The following is a 14,039-nucleotide window of genomic DNA, read 5'->3' on the forward strand; positions in this document are numbered from 1 at the left end:
CGGAGGTCTTGTGCTCTACTGAGTGCCCCTCTAGTTCCAATATGTGATTTTCCAAATTGTCATTTTTCAATATTAAACTTAGCCGGTGATTATATAAGCTGCAACTCTGTTGCTCGACAGAAAACTCTACGTAAAAAATCCGCCAGCGATCGCTATGCAGGTAGGGGGTGTACTTCAACAGCGCCATCTGTCGTGCAGGTACTCAGTACTCAATGTAAACACAGAACTCAATTTTCTCTCTGTCGGGCTACCAGCAAGACCTACTAATTCGCTGTTGCTAACTGGATTTGTTTTCACAACTATTTGGTGAAGTACACTATTCTAGTTTTGAGCTTTCGCTATGCAGATGTTTTATCTTCATCTCAAAACTTGAACTCGTTTTGGATAGATTTAATTATGGTGACAAAGAGAGTATGGACTTTCTTTCACTTTTAAATGGCCGACCCTTCCCTTAGACGGAAGTGTGTTTAGGTTTTTAGTAATTATCTTATCACGTTATAGATCTATATATTTTATATCTCTCCGCCTCTATTAGGCCTCTTCGATTAACTTTCCATTTATTATAAACATATAAAAATAAATTTTAATGTTTTGTTTATATGCGACCTTTCCTGATAGTAGGCGGTCCTAACTTGGAACGAAGTTAATCAACGTTGAGCCCTTTATATCGTAATTAGCTTTTAAAGAATTTAAAACTTTTTAAATGTAATATTTTATGAAAGAATTTCTTTGATAGTCTTCGTACTGTTTTCAAAGATGAACTAACGTTTAGTTTTTTATGCTACGCAGTTGTTGACGTTCAGGACGTTCAACATGCGCTCTATCGTTACGATAGAGAGAGAGTGTATCACGGTTTCACTCTGCAGTAAGAGTAAATCGATTCTAACGTTTTGTTCATTCTTTCTTAACTTAAATGTTTTAAATTCTAATTTAAAGGAACTTTTTATTTGAAAAACCTTTCAGTTTTTTTTTTTTCCTTTAGTCAAATAACATGTTTTTTTGACGAAATATAATTGGGCTCTTCTCTTAGGTGCGAAATCAAGAGAGAAAGAGAGAGAGAGAGATAGAGACGGAGGGAGAGAGAGGAGAGAAAACGTTCCGTTCAAGCGGGTAACGTTGTTCTCATGTTACTCTCGTCCCTAGTCTCTACACGGGGAGGAAGGATAAAACGTTTTAGGTTTTTATTCTCGTCCCCAGGCTATGTGCGGTGAGAGATTGAAAACGTAGTTTATATGAACTAGTGTTTAGTCTCTTTCCCAGCCACTGAATTTTTTATCTTAATATATGTTTTCTGTTTTTTGCTGGTATTAATGAGCTGCATTATACGACTGATTTCGCAATTACTACCTTTTAATGAAGGGTAGAATTGCGTGTTTCAGGTAGAAATCAGTAAAAGTTTCGATTTCAGTGAAATAAGTGCAAAACAGAAAATCGAAGTGATAAAGTGATATGCGCAAAGTGTTACAGTGTTGCGTCCGAGGGTTCGTCTGTTCGTGCCTGTCGTTCACCTAGTCCGGGACCTCTTGCAAGCTCCCAAGCCCAGGGGAGAAGTAATGTCGAACGACTTATGGGTTCGAGAGGCCTTGATCAACGAACAGACGTTTCCCTCCGTGGTTTCGGGCGTATCTACCCAAGATCGCCCCACCCACACAAAGACGAGAGAGCCCATTTATTCCTCGTCTGCGGAAGAGGTTTCTCGTAAGAAACCATGGACCAAGGTCTCGCGGCTTATTAAGCGCAAGTCGGTCCCTTCTGCGCAAGTCCAACGGCCCAGTTGTAGCCACTGGGTCAGTTCAGACTCGCTGCAGTCTTCCGACGACTGCTCACCTCCTAAGAGAGGCAAAGCGGTACCGCATCAGGCAGTCACACCGTCTGTTGCCGCACCTGCTCTTGTAGACCCTAAGTGGTCTTTGCTGCAGACCATGCAGTCTCAGTTAACGTCATTGATGCAGGACTTTCGTGCGGAGAAGGTTGACACTGCACCAACCTCTAGCCTACAACCAACCACGGTTGTGCGTCCTGTGGACGCTGAGGCAACCTTCTGCCGCACTCCAGCTGAGAGAGTCCCGCCACCCATGCGTTCCAGTGTACCCTGCCAGCCGCATGTTGACGTTCAGCGACGCACGGAACCTTCCGTTGACGTTCGCGAGGTACAACAACAGTCTAAGTTGTTTTGTTTTGACGCGGTGCGTCAACCTCCGCATTCTAGAGTTGTTTTGACTGCTCAGTCTAGACAGTCAAAGCAGTCTCGAGTGGACGCTGTACGTCCTCACGCACCTGTTGTGGTTGACAGTTCAGTTGTTGACAGTTCACAGACTGTCAAGCAGTTACATGACGTTGCGTTCTGGTCCGCTACTAATGCACCAGTGAGAGACTCAGCTTTTATCGGACAAGGTTCCTGTAGATGAGGAAGTTGCTGTTCTCCCTCCTACTGATATTCCCTTGAGGACTCTGTCAGATGGAGAGGAGACTTAAGCTGCTTAGCCTTCTATGGACTTTTATTAAATCATGATGATTTTTTTTTAAGGATCTTCGTCCGGATCTTGTAACTGCTGCTCCTCGTTCGCCTAAACGTCAGAGCTTACACTAGGCCTAGCTACTTCGAAGCCGTTGTTTTTAAGCTAGTGCTCTCTCGCTCTCCTAGAGAGCGTTACGTTGGCTGGGCGACTGGTTTTTTCACCAGGAGGAGTTTGGGGATACAGCCTTTGGTTTCCCTTCTTTTAAACTGGTTTATAGAGCGAGAGTCTGATATGACACGAGAGAAGTTCTCGGCTTGGGAGTTCATGCCTCTGCCCAGATAGACTTCTCAATTCTGGTAGACTCTCCCTGGCGCCTAGCCAGGAGACGCTCCAAGTTGTTTACAGGTCAACTTCTCAGCTTTTGTCGAGCCTTTTTAAGTTTTGCTGTACTATTATGTCACGCATAACAAGGCTTTCAGGGATGGTAAACGGTTCCGCCTCAGTCGCTAACCCCGTCTGTTGCCACACCTGCTCCCGTAGACCCTAAATGGGCTTTGCTGCAAGACATGCAGTCCAAGCTTGCGTCCTTGATAGAGGACTTAAATGCGGAGAAGAACCTTCTGGCCAACAACCTTCCAACCGGTCGGTTCATCAGGCAGTCACACTGTCTGTTGCCGCACCTGCTCCTGTAGACCCTAAGTGGTCTTTGCTGCAAGACATGCAGTCCAAGCTTGCGTCCTTGATAGAGGACTTAAATGCGGATAAGAACCTTCTGGCCAACAACCTTCCAACCGGTCGGTTGTGCGCCCTGTTGACGCTGAGGTAACCTACTCGCGTCTGCCAGTTGAGGTGGTTCCTCCACCGATGCGACCCAGTGTGGGTTGCCAGCCGCACGTTGACGTTAAGCGACGCTCGGAGGTGGTTGTTGACGTTCAGGACGTTCAACAACCAGTAGAGGTGACTTGTTGTGATGCAGTGCGTCAACCTCAGCAACCCGGTAGGGTGTTGACTGCACAACCCAGACGGTCTAGTCAGTTTCGGGTTGACGCTGTACTTCCTCGCGCACCCATGGTTGTTGACAGTTCACAGACTGTGCAGCAGTTCCATGATATAGCGTCCGGCTCCGTCACGCATCCACCAGTGCGACGGGATTCAGCGAGTCAGACGTTGCCCACTCCGTTGCCGTTTCCTCATCAGTTTCGGATGAGGAACCCTCTGATGAGGACGTTGCTGAACAAGACGATCAGCCCCCAGCCCTGCTATCCATCCAGAGGATGCTGAAGAAGGAACACTGCTCAGTCAGGCTGTGGATGAGTCTGGTAGAGACGCTGTCATCCGTGGATCAATTTGTGTCACTAGGAAGACTACACCTCCGTCCTCTTCTATACCATCTAGCTTTTCACTGGAAAAGGACAAGACGCTAGAAGCGGTCTCGATCCCGGTTTCCGAAAAGATAAAGTCTTGTCTGACTTGGTGAAAGGACTATATCAACCTTTTATAGGGTCTTCCCCTGACTGTTCAGACTCCCAACCACGTTCTCTTCTCGGACGCATCGGACGTAGGCTGGGGTGCGACATTAGACGGTCGGGAATGCTCGGGATTATGGAACTCGAGTCAAAGGACAATGCATTTCAACTGCAAGGAGCTACTGGCAGTACGTCTGGCCTGGAAAAGCTTCAGGTCTCTCCTTGAAGGCAAAGTGGTGGAGGTGAACTCGGACAACACCACGGCTTTGGCGTACATCTCCAAGCAAGGAGGGACCTACTCTCTGACGTTGTACGAGATCGCAAGGAACCTCCTCACCTGGTCAAAAGGTCTAGACATATCACTAGTAACGAGGTTCATCCAAGGCAACTTGAATGTCATGGCAGATTGTCTCAGTCGGAAGGGACAAATAATTCCAACAGAATGGACCCTCCACAAGGATGTATGCAAGAGACTTTGGGCCACCTGAGGCCAGCCAACCATAGATCTCTTCGCAACCTCGATGACCAAGAGGCTCCCAATATTTTGCTCACCAATCCCGGACCCAGCAGCAGTTCATATAGATGCCTTTCTCCTAGATTGGTCACATCTAGATCTATATGCATTCCCTCCGTTCAAGATTGTCAACAAGGTACTGCAGAAGTTCGCCTCTCACGAAGGGACAAGGTTGACGCTAGTTGCTTCCCTCTGGCCCGCGAGAGAATGGTTCACCGAGGTACTTCGATGGCTAGTAGACGTTCCCAGAACACTTCCCCTAAGGGTGGACCTTCTACGTCAGCCACACGTAAAGAAGGTACACCAAGGCCTCCACGCTCTTCGTCTGACTGCCTTCAGACTATCGAAAGACTCGAGAGCTAGAAGCGTTTCGAAGGAGGCAGCCAGAGCGATTGCTAGAGCAAGGAGAACATCCACCCTTAGAGTCTACCAATCGAAGTGGGAAATCTTCCGAAACTGGTGCAAGTCAGTATCCGTTTCCTCGACCAGTACCTCTGTAACTCAAATAGCTGACTTCCTCTTATATCTGAGGAAAGAACGATCTCTTTCAGCTCCCACTATCAAGGGTTACAGAAGCATGTTGGCATCAGTCTTCCGTCACAGAGGCTTAGATCTTTCCAACAATAAAGATCTACAGGACCTCCTTAAGTCTTTTGAGACCATGAAGGAGCGTCGTTTGGTTACACCTGGTTGGAATTTAGACGTGGTACTAAGATTCCTTATGTCAGACAGGTTCGAACCGCTACAATCAGCCTCCCTGAAAGATCTCACCTTAAAGACTCTTTTCCTGGTATGCTTAGCCACAGCTAAAAGAGTCAGTGAGATTCATGCCTTCAGCAAGAACATCGGATTCTCATCCGAAACGGCTACATGTTCTACATCTTGGTTTTCTAGCCAAAAACGAGCTGCCTTCTCGGCCTTGGCCATTATCGTTCGATATTCCAAACTTATCGTATGGTTGGAAATGAACTAGAAAGAGTATTATGTCCTGTAAGAGCTCTTAAGTTCTATTTTTAAAAAACCTTTACGAGGCCCGTCTGAAGCTTTATGGTGTTCAGTTAAGAATCCATCTTTGCCTATGTCAGAGAATTCTTTATCCTATTTTATCAGACTGTTAATACGAGAAGCTCATTCCCATCTGAATGAGGAAGACCAAGCTTGGCTGAAGGTAAGGACACACGAAGTTAGAGCTGTCGCAACTTCCGTGGCCTTTAAACAAAATAGATCTCTGCAAAGTATAATCGACGCAACCTATTGGAAAAGCAAGTCAGTGTTCGCGTCTTTTTATCTTAACCCTGGATAGGTACGGTCCTCGGACACCCCTTTAAGGGTATACTCGGACGCGAACGACCCCCACGCCAAAAAAAATTCTTGAAAAATCAGTTTTTGCAGTAACCTCCTTTTTTCTTTTGCCAAAAAAAAACTTCAATGAATGCTTAAAACAACTGTAAAGATAAATACTACTCATCTGCAGAAAAACTATTTATTATAAATATTTTAAAAAATTAAGTAGAAAAAAAAAAGACCTGACATAAAAATTCATAAAAAAAAAGTTTATACATATATACACAAATCCTTTTAGGAATTGATTCTTGAATGTTTAGGACACATCTTGATGTATTTTGGATGAAGTCAGACCCATGGAGGTGAAGATCTGAAATGAGAAAAAAAGGGTAACTTTTTTTGGCCAAAAAAAATTGTCCAAATTTCATGAATTTTTTTGGGTACCCAAATGAAATAGGAAGTGGCTAATTTTTTTAGGGAATAAACATATGTTATCCTAAAATAGAAATATGTAAAAAAATCTTCATTATTTTGTAAATTACATTTATATCAGGGGCCATATCTAAAGGTAATTTTTTGAGTACTTGGAAATTTCGTAAAAAAATACATATATTTAATATATAATATGATATTTATGCAGGTAAAAATATACAAAAATATCACAAATTCTATAGGGAACAAGAATATATATAGATAGGGCAGCTTACGCTTCGGATATGTCCACAAAATGGCCGCCAACCACACTGACTCAGACTCCCTAATCTGCCACTTGAAATGTAGGAAGGGTATGTCAATTTCAAGGTGTTATTTACTAATCTAATTATTATTGGATATGCATAAAAATTGTATGGTGGGTTGCTGGATAATTGTCGATTATTTTACGACTATAAAATTAAAATTCTGACCCAAAAAAATTTTTTTGAAGGGAAATAAAATCGAAAAAAAAAAATGTAAAACAATATTTTAGCTAAAAAAATTTGATGATATTCAATCAAAAAAAAAGTAAACAAAATTTTCCGACAAATAAACATCTAGAGGAATCATTACTCTGTGATAGTTCCTTAGTACGTAGTAATTTTGAAAGAATTGGGAAAAAACGAAAAAATGGCAATCACCGGAAAATCGAACACATACCTATATATACGCCATATCTGGCTAAAAAAAAGATAGGCATGGGTAGCCAGATCATCTAGAAACACTTTCCAACACTATAAAAATATAAGTTTTGCGACACTACTTGCCAATTCCTTACGGTAACATGACTAAGCAAAAAAATGCAAAACAAATAAAAAGGGGCACTCGTGGAAAAATGGCCATTCTAATATACGGCATTTCAGAAAAAAAAAATTTCAGCCACGTGCTAGGCAAACCATCAAGGCATATTTTCCGACAAATAAACATATAAATGAAATATTACTCTGTGATAGTTCCTTAGTACGTAGTAATTTTGAAAGAAATGGGAAAAAACGAAAAAATGGCAATCACAGGAAAATCGAACACATACTTATATATACGCCATATCTGGCTAAAAAAAAAATAGGCATGGGTAGCCAGATCATCTAGAAACACTTTCCAACACTATAAAAATATAAGTTTTGCGACACTACTTGCCAATTCCTTACGGTAACATGACTAAGCAAAAAAATGCAAAACAAATAAAAAGGGGCACTCGCGGAAAAATGCCCAACATTCTAATATACGGCATCTCAGATAAAAAAAAAAAGACATGCACGTGTTAGCCCAACCGTCAAGGCACACTTTCTAACACATAAACATGAAAAAAAAATCAATAATATATGGCAATTCCTTACTACGTAGTAAATTTTTACAAATATTGAAAAAAAAACAGAAATTGGCAACCGCAGTTAAATACCCAATATACCAATAACTACGTCGTATCTGACAAAAACAAAATCACGCATGGGTAGCCAGATCATCTAGACACACTTTCCAACATTAAAAAAGCAAAAGTTTTACGACACTATTTCGCAATATCTTACGGAAAAATGACTTGGCAAAAAAATGAAAAAAAATTAAAAAGGGACACTCGCGGTTAAATGCCCGACATTCTAATATACGACATCTCAGATAAAAAAAAAGACATGCACGTGTTAGCCCAACCATCAAGGCACACTTTCTAACACATAAACATGAAAAAAAAAATGAATAATATACGGCAATTCCTTACTACGTAGTAATTTTTACAAATATTGAAAAAAAAACAGAAATTGGTAACCGCAGTTAAATACCCAATATACCAATAACTACGTCGTATCTGACAAAAACAAAGTCATGCATGGGTAGCCAGATCATCTAGACACACTTTCCAACACTAAACAAGCAAAAGTTTTACGACACTATTTGGCAATATCTTACGGAAAAATGACTTGGCAAAAAAATGAAAAAAAATGAAAAAGGGGCACTCGCGGTAAAATGGTCCTCGTGGTGATGAACGACATTTTAATTAAAAAAAAAAAAACATGCACATGGTAGCCAAACAATCCACCAAGACTTTCCACAACTGATAACCTATACAAGTTGCACCATTCTACGACAATTTCATAATACGTAATAACTTTGATAATTATGCAAACTACCTCAGAAGGGTAAACTCGGACGCGAACGACCCCGACACGTCTCAGAAATCGGGGAAGGAGTACAGCTACAGCAATGCACATCTGGACACTACTAGAGCGTGTAGGGGAGACACCTCCTGCAGGTCGATCTCCCACAAATTCAGTCACAGGGGTGAGTCACGTGAGAAAAACCTGTTTTTTTTTGACGCTCGGGGTCGCAAACGACCCACCGTACCTATCCAGGGTTAAGAATGTCCAGTCTCTTTACGAGAACTGCTACACTCTGGGACCATTCGTAACAACGAGTGCAGTAGTGGGTGAGGGCTCAACCACTACAATTCCCTAATTCCATAACCTTTTTAATCTTTCTCTTGAAATGTTTTATTATTGTTTTTGGGTTGTCCGGAAGGCTAAGAAGCCTTTCGCATCCTACTTGATTTGGCGGGTGGTCAAAGTCATTTCTTGAGAAGCGCCTAGATTAGAGGTTTTGATGAGGTCCTGTTGTATGGGTTGCAACCCTTGATACTTCAGCTCTTAGGGGTCGCTCAGCATCCTAAGAGGATCGCGAGGCTCCGTAAGGAAGACGTACTTAAAAAGGCAGAGTAATTGTTCAAGTCGACTTCCTTACCAGGTACTTATTTATTTTATGTTTGTTATTTTGAATAACTGCTAAAATGAAATAAAAAATCCTTAGCTCATAATAATGTAAACAATTATTGCTGGTCTCTACCCACCCCCCTGGGTGTGATTCAGCTTATATAATCACCGGCTAAGTTTAATATTGAAAAATGTTATTTTTATAATAAAATAAATTTTTGAATATACTTACCCGGTGATTATATATTAAAGGACCCTCCCTTCCTCCCCAATAGAGACCCAGGGGACCGAGGAGAAAATTGAGTTCTGTGTTTACATTGAGTACTGAGTACCTGCACGACAGATGGCGCTGTTGAAGTACACCCCCTACCTGCATAGCGATCGCTGGCGGATTTTTTACGTAGAGTTTTCTGTCGAGCAACAGAGTTGCAGCTTATATAATCACCGGGTAAGTATATTCAAAAATTTATTTTATTATAAAAATAATATTTTTTAATCATTATACTTGAGAAATGAGCTTGTTAACACCCAGTTTTATTGTCTACTCATTTAACATGATCCAATCATAAACATCATTATTTGCCGTCATTCTAATATTTTTTCCTTGGCCGTGGCTTGCTTCTCTCGCAAATAAACGTATACTCACTGTGGTACGTGAATGTGTTGCGCTCGCCAGTCGCATGGATCAGTATTAAATTATCTTAATTACCTATAATTTATATTATGTTTATTATTTTCCTCAAATTGCTTTTGCCATAAATAGCAGATGAGTGTCATAGATTGGCTGATCTCATTTTGGAAGAGCACCGAAAAAACCTAGTTCTATTAGAAACTACATAGTACCGATCTTCTTCAGTAATCTAGTATATTCAATAAGCATGTAAATTTGTTTCAATCATGAATCCTGACCCAACATGAAAATTAGTTATGGAGTGGCATGTGACTTGAGATTTTTCTTTCATTTCAGGTTTCAACTATAAGAATTGCCAGCAAAATGAATCAGCAAAGCAGTCCCCCAAGAGGCTTCAGCAAAATCCCGGCAGTTTCAATTATAGCAAGCAAGAAAACCTGTTGTCTATGATGACGACACAATAGGAATTGGCCCTTCCAGTGATGGAATACAAAAGTAAGGGGTAAAAGTTCATTAAGAAAGGCTGAGAAAATTTTGTAAATCAATTGTCTACTGTACACTAATCCACAAGAGACACTTTCTTTATTATGAGTTGACTGAGAAGTAAGTGGATCTATTCTTAGCATCACTATTAGATTTTTAAGTTATAGATTGCAAAGAATGGAGAAATGTTGATTCAAAAGCTCAAGATAGAGAAAGACTGGCGAAATCTAACCGAGGCCCTTTACGTCAATAGGCGTAGGAGATGATGGCAATGATTATTATAAAGTAGTAAAAATGAGGTTCCATTTGACAATCTTTTATTTTTTAATATAATTTGAATGATTGTATACTACATTTATTACTACCATGTAATCATTTCGCTGATCTTAAATCTGTGTAAAAGATCCTTTATTTCCTGTTTTACACTAAAGTTCATAGCATTATTTAGTTGCTTCCATTATCATTGAGTTAAGAAAGGTACAAATATGTTTGAAAAAAGTCAGGACAGGAAGAAATGAGTGAGGGGAAAAAAACAAAGACTGAAAGGATAGAGTTGGTGTTATGCTAGACACTGAAAATCCTTGGTTCCGTGTGTGTTGAGTTTTATACATATGTCTTTTAGTGGCTCAAACTCTGTTTAGTTTTCATGAAAAAAGCATTTTTTCATAATCTTGGATTAAAATTGCATTTCCATCGAAGACAAATTGATAGCGTTTCTTGCATGTCTGTTCGGCTGGAAGTACATACATACATATACCAAGGCACTTCCCCAATTTTGGGGTGTAGCCGACATCAAACAAATGAAAAAAAAGGGGGACATTTCCTCTCTACGTTCCTCCCAGAAGACGAGTGACTCAAACGAGTTCGGGTGATAGGTTACTGCCGTTTACAAATGTAGATGTCACTCGAGTGGGGTTTTTTCATGGTGACTTTTCTCAAGCTGCACGGCTTTCCGTCCCTTTGCTATTTTGGTTACTTTCCAATAAGCTTTTCATCTTCTTTTGATATTGCTTGGATCCCTTAGGACTGGCCTCTGGAATGCCTAATGTCCATTGTGGAAATATTTGACGATCATATTGTTTATTGATAATAATAATGACATTATTAATAACTTTGTTTGCGGATGATACTGTACTGGTAGCAGACACAGAAGAGAAGCTTTGCCAATTAGTAACAGAATTTGGAAGTGTGTGTGAGAGAAGGAAGTTGAGAGTTAATGTGGGTAAGAGTAAGGTTATGAGATGTACGAGAAGGGAAGGTGGTAAAAGGTTGAATGGAGAGTTACTTGAGGAGGTGGATCAGTTTAAGTACTTGGGGTCTATTGTTGCAGCAAATGGTGGAGTGGAAGCAGATGTACGTCAGAGAGTGAATGAAGGTTGCAAAGTGTTGGGGGCAGTTAAAGTGTTGGGGGCAGTTAAGGGAGTAGTAAAAAATAAGAGGGTTGGGGATGAATGTAAAGAGAGTTCTATATGAGAAAGTGATTGTACCAACTGTGATGTATGGATCGCAGTTGTGGGGAATGAAAGTGATGGAGAGACTGAAATTGAATGTGTTTGAGATGAAGTGTCTAAGGAGTATGGCTGGTGTATCTCGAGTAGATAGGGTTGGGAACGAAGTGGTGAGGGTGAGAACGGGTGTAAGAAATGAGTTAGCAGCTAGAGTGGATGTGTTGAGGTGGTTTGGCCATGTTGAGAGAATGGAAAATGGCTGTCTGCTAAAGAAGGTGATGAATGCAAAAGTTGATGGGAGAAGTACAAGAGAAAGGCCAAGGTTTGGTTGGATGGATGGAGTGAAGAAAGCTTTGGGTGATAGGATAGATGTGAGAGAGGCAAGAGAGCATGCTAGAAATAGGAAGGACCTTGGATGACGCGGAGGTAGCAGCAGTAGGGGATTCATCGTTATGAAGCTTCATCTGTGGTGGATAATGTGGGAGGGTGGGCTGTGGCACCCTAGCAGTACCAGCTGAACTCAGTTGAGTCCCTTGTCAGTCTGGGAGGAACGTAGAGAGTAGAGGTCCCCTTTTTGTTTTGTTTCATTTGTTGATGTCAGCTACCCTCAAAATTGGGGGAAGCGCCTTGGTATATGTATGTGTGTATGTATGTATTAATATCTATAATGATGATATTAGTATAAGAAATATGGATGATTATGATTAGAATTCCGTAAGCATTGCATTAGGGTAGAAATATCTATAGTCAATTTTTTTTAAGCGAGGCAGATTTGCACCGACTCTCAGCGGTGCCCTTTTAGCTCGGAAAAGTTTCTCGATCGCTGATTGGTTAGAATGATCTTATCCAACCAATCAGCGATCAGGAAACTTTTCCGAGCTAAAGAGGCAGCGCTGCGAGTCGGTGCAAATCTGCCTCGCTAAAAAAGATTGACTAATAGTGATATTTGTATATTTTTTCTTTTTGAGGTTCTTAAATAATAATTTGGTTTAAGTAGTTTAAAGCTTACAAAATTGTATCGGTTCTAATTCACAGCTTCATTTCAGGTTCCCGGCGTGTCGTCGTCGTCGTCGGCGCCCACTCGTGTCCGAGTATTGGGTTCTGTCGTTAGCCATCAGCCTCCTGAGAAAGAGATGAAGAAGGGTGGCGGAAACGACAGAATGCCAGTAGCTGGGTATATTGTTTTGGGTGGTCGTGGCTTTGCAACGGCCACGCACACACACTTGGCCCACACCGTTTTCACCGTGGCTCAAGACATATGAGACAGGCGGCGTGTACGATGTCATGAAGTCCATGAAGGATGTAGGATGAAAGAAGAGAAAAAAACCTTAATGATACATTGTCACAAGATGAGAAGAGCTCGCTCACTCTTTGAGTGTCGGTATAGAAAACTGGGGCGTGATTGAACCACGACCATAGATCCCTTGTATTGTATTAATCCTTTTACCCCCAAAGGACGTACTGGTACATTTCACAAAACTCATCCCTTTACCCCCATGGACGTACCTGTACGTCCTTGCAAAAAACTGCTGTTTACATTTTTTTTTTTTTGCATATTTTTGATAATTTTTTGAGAAACTTCAGACATTTTCCAAGAGAAAGAGACCAACCTGACCTCTCTATGAGGAAAATTTAGGCCGTTAGAGCAATTTAAAAAATATATATTGCAAAATGTGCTTGAAAAGAAACCCTGGGGGTTAAGGGTTGGAAATTTCCAAATAGCTTGGGGGTTAAAGGGTTAAGGAGTTATTGTTGATGGGCACCATAGTAAGTATAGGAATGTGATATATGGTGTTCCACAGGGTAGTGCTCTTGGCCCATTGCTTTTCATACTATATATACATGACATGTGGTTTGGCCTAGAAAACAAGCTTGTTGCATATGCAGATGATGCTACTCTCTTTGCATCAATTCTATTTCCTGAATGTAGATCTGGGTGGGTGGAATCCCTTAATAGAGATCTAGCTTAAATTATTGCATGGTGTAAATTATGGGGAATGAAGTTGAATCCTAACAAAACAAAGTATGATTGTAAGTAGGTCAAGGACGGTGGCTCCTCAACATCCAGATTTCAGTATTGATAAGGTTTCTTTAACTTTGAATGACTTTTAAGATTTTAGGTGTGATTCTTGACAGCAAATTTACTTTTGAGAAACACACTAGGTCTGTGTCTTTTCGGTGATCAATCTACAGTATTCTAAAAAATGTTTTTTAATTCTTTCATTCTACCTTGTTTCAAGTATTTTTCTTCTGTCTGGTCTTCTGCTGCCGATTCTCATCTTAACTTGTTGGACAGAAACTTACGATCTATTAAATTTCTTTTGTTCCGTAACTGAAATACAAACCACGCTATTTAATAGGGGTATTACTTTCGGCGTAGCTGAAATGACGAGCCATTAAAATTTAACGAGGGTTTACTACCCCACCGCTAGTTAGCGTGGGTAGGGGAGGGTAGCTTGCTAACACCCCCCCCCCCACACCCACACACACCTGTGCTTGAGCTCACTTTGCTCTCGGCTCGGATGGTAGTTGGACGTGTCTGCTCTCATTCTTGCCGCTCATTGGCAGCCTTTAATGCTTT

At 41.1% G+C, this 14,039-nt stretch overlaps 1 long non-coding RNA gene across 1 annotated transcript in view; it reads left to right on the plus strand.

The window, feature by feature from the left end:
- Positions 1–13,659, plus strand: part of LOC137636909 (uncharacterized) — a 36,840-nt gene extending 23,181 nt beyond the window's left edge. The window contains exons 2-3 of the long non-coding RNA XR_011043288.1: positions 9,864–10,022; positions 12,505–13,659. This is a non-coding gene — a long non-coding RNA (uncharacterized lncRNA). The remainder of the gene's footprint in view (positions 1–9,863; positions 10,023–12,504) is intronic.
- Positions 13,660–14,039: the final 380 nt, after the last annotated feature.

This window comes from Palaemon carinicauda, chromosome 3 (genome assembly GCF_036898095.1).
Source record: "Palaemon carinicauda isolate YSFRI2023 chromosome 3, ASM3689809v2, whole genome shotgun sequence".
NCBI classification, from domain to species: Eukaryota; Metazoa; Arthropoda; class Malacostraca; order Decapoda; family Palaemonidae; genus Palaemon; species Palaemon carinicauda.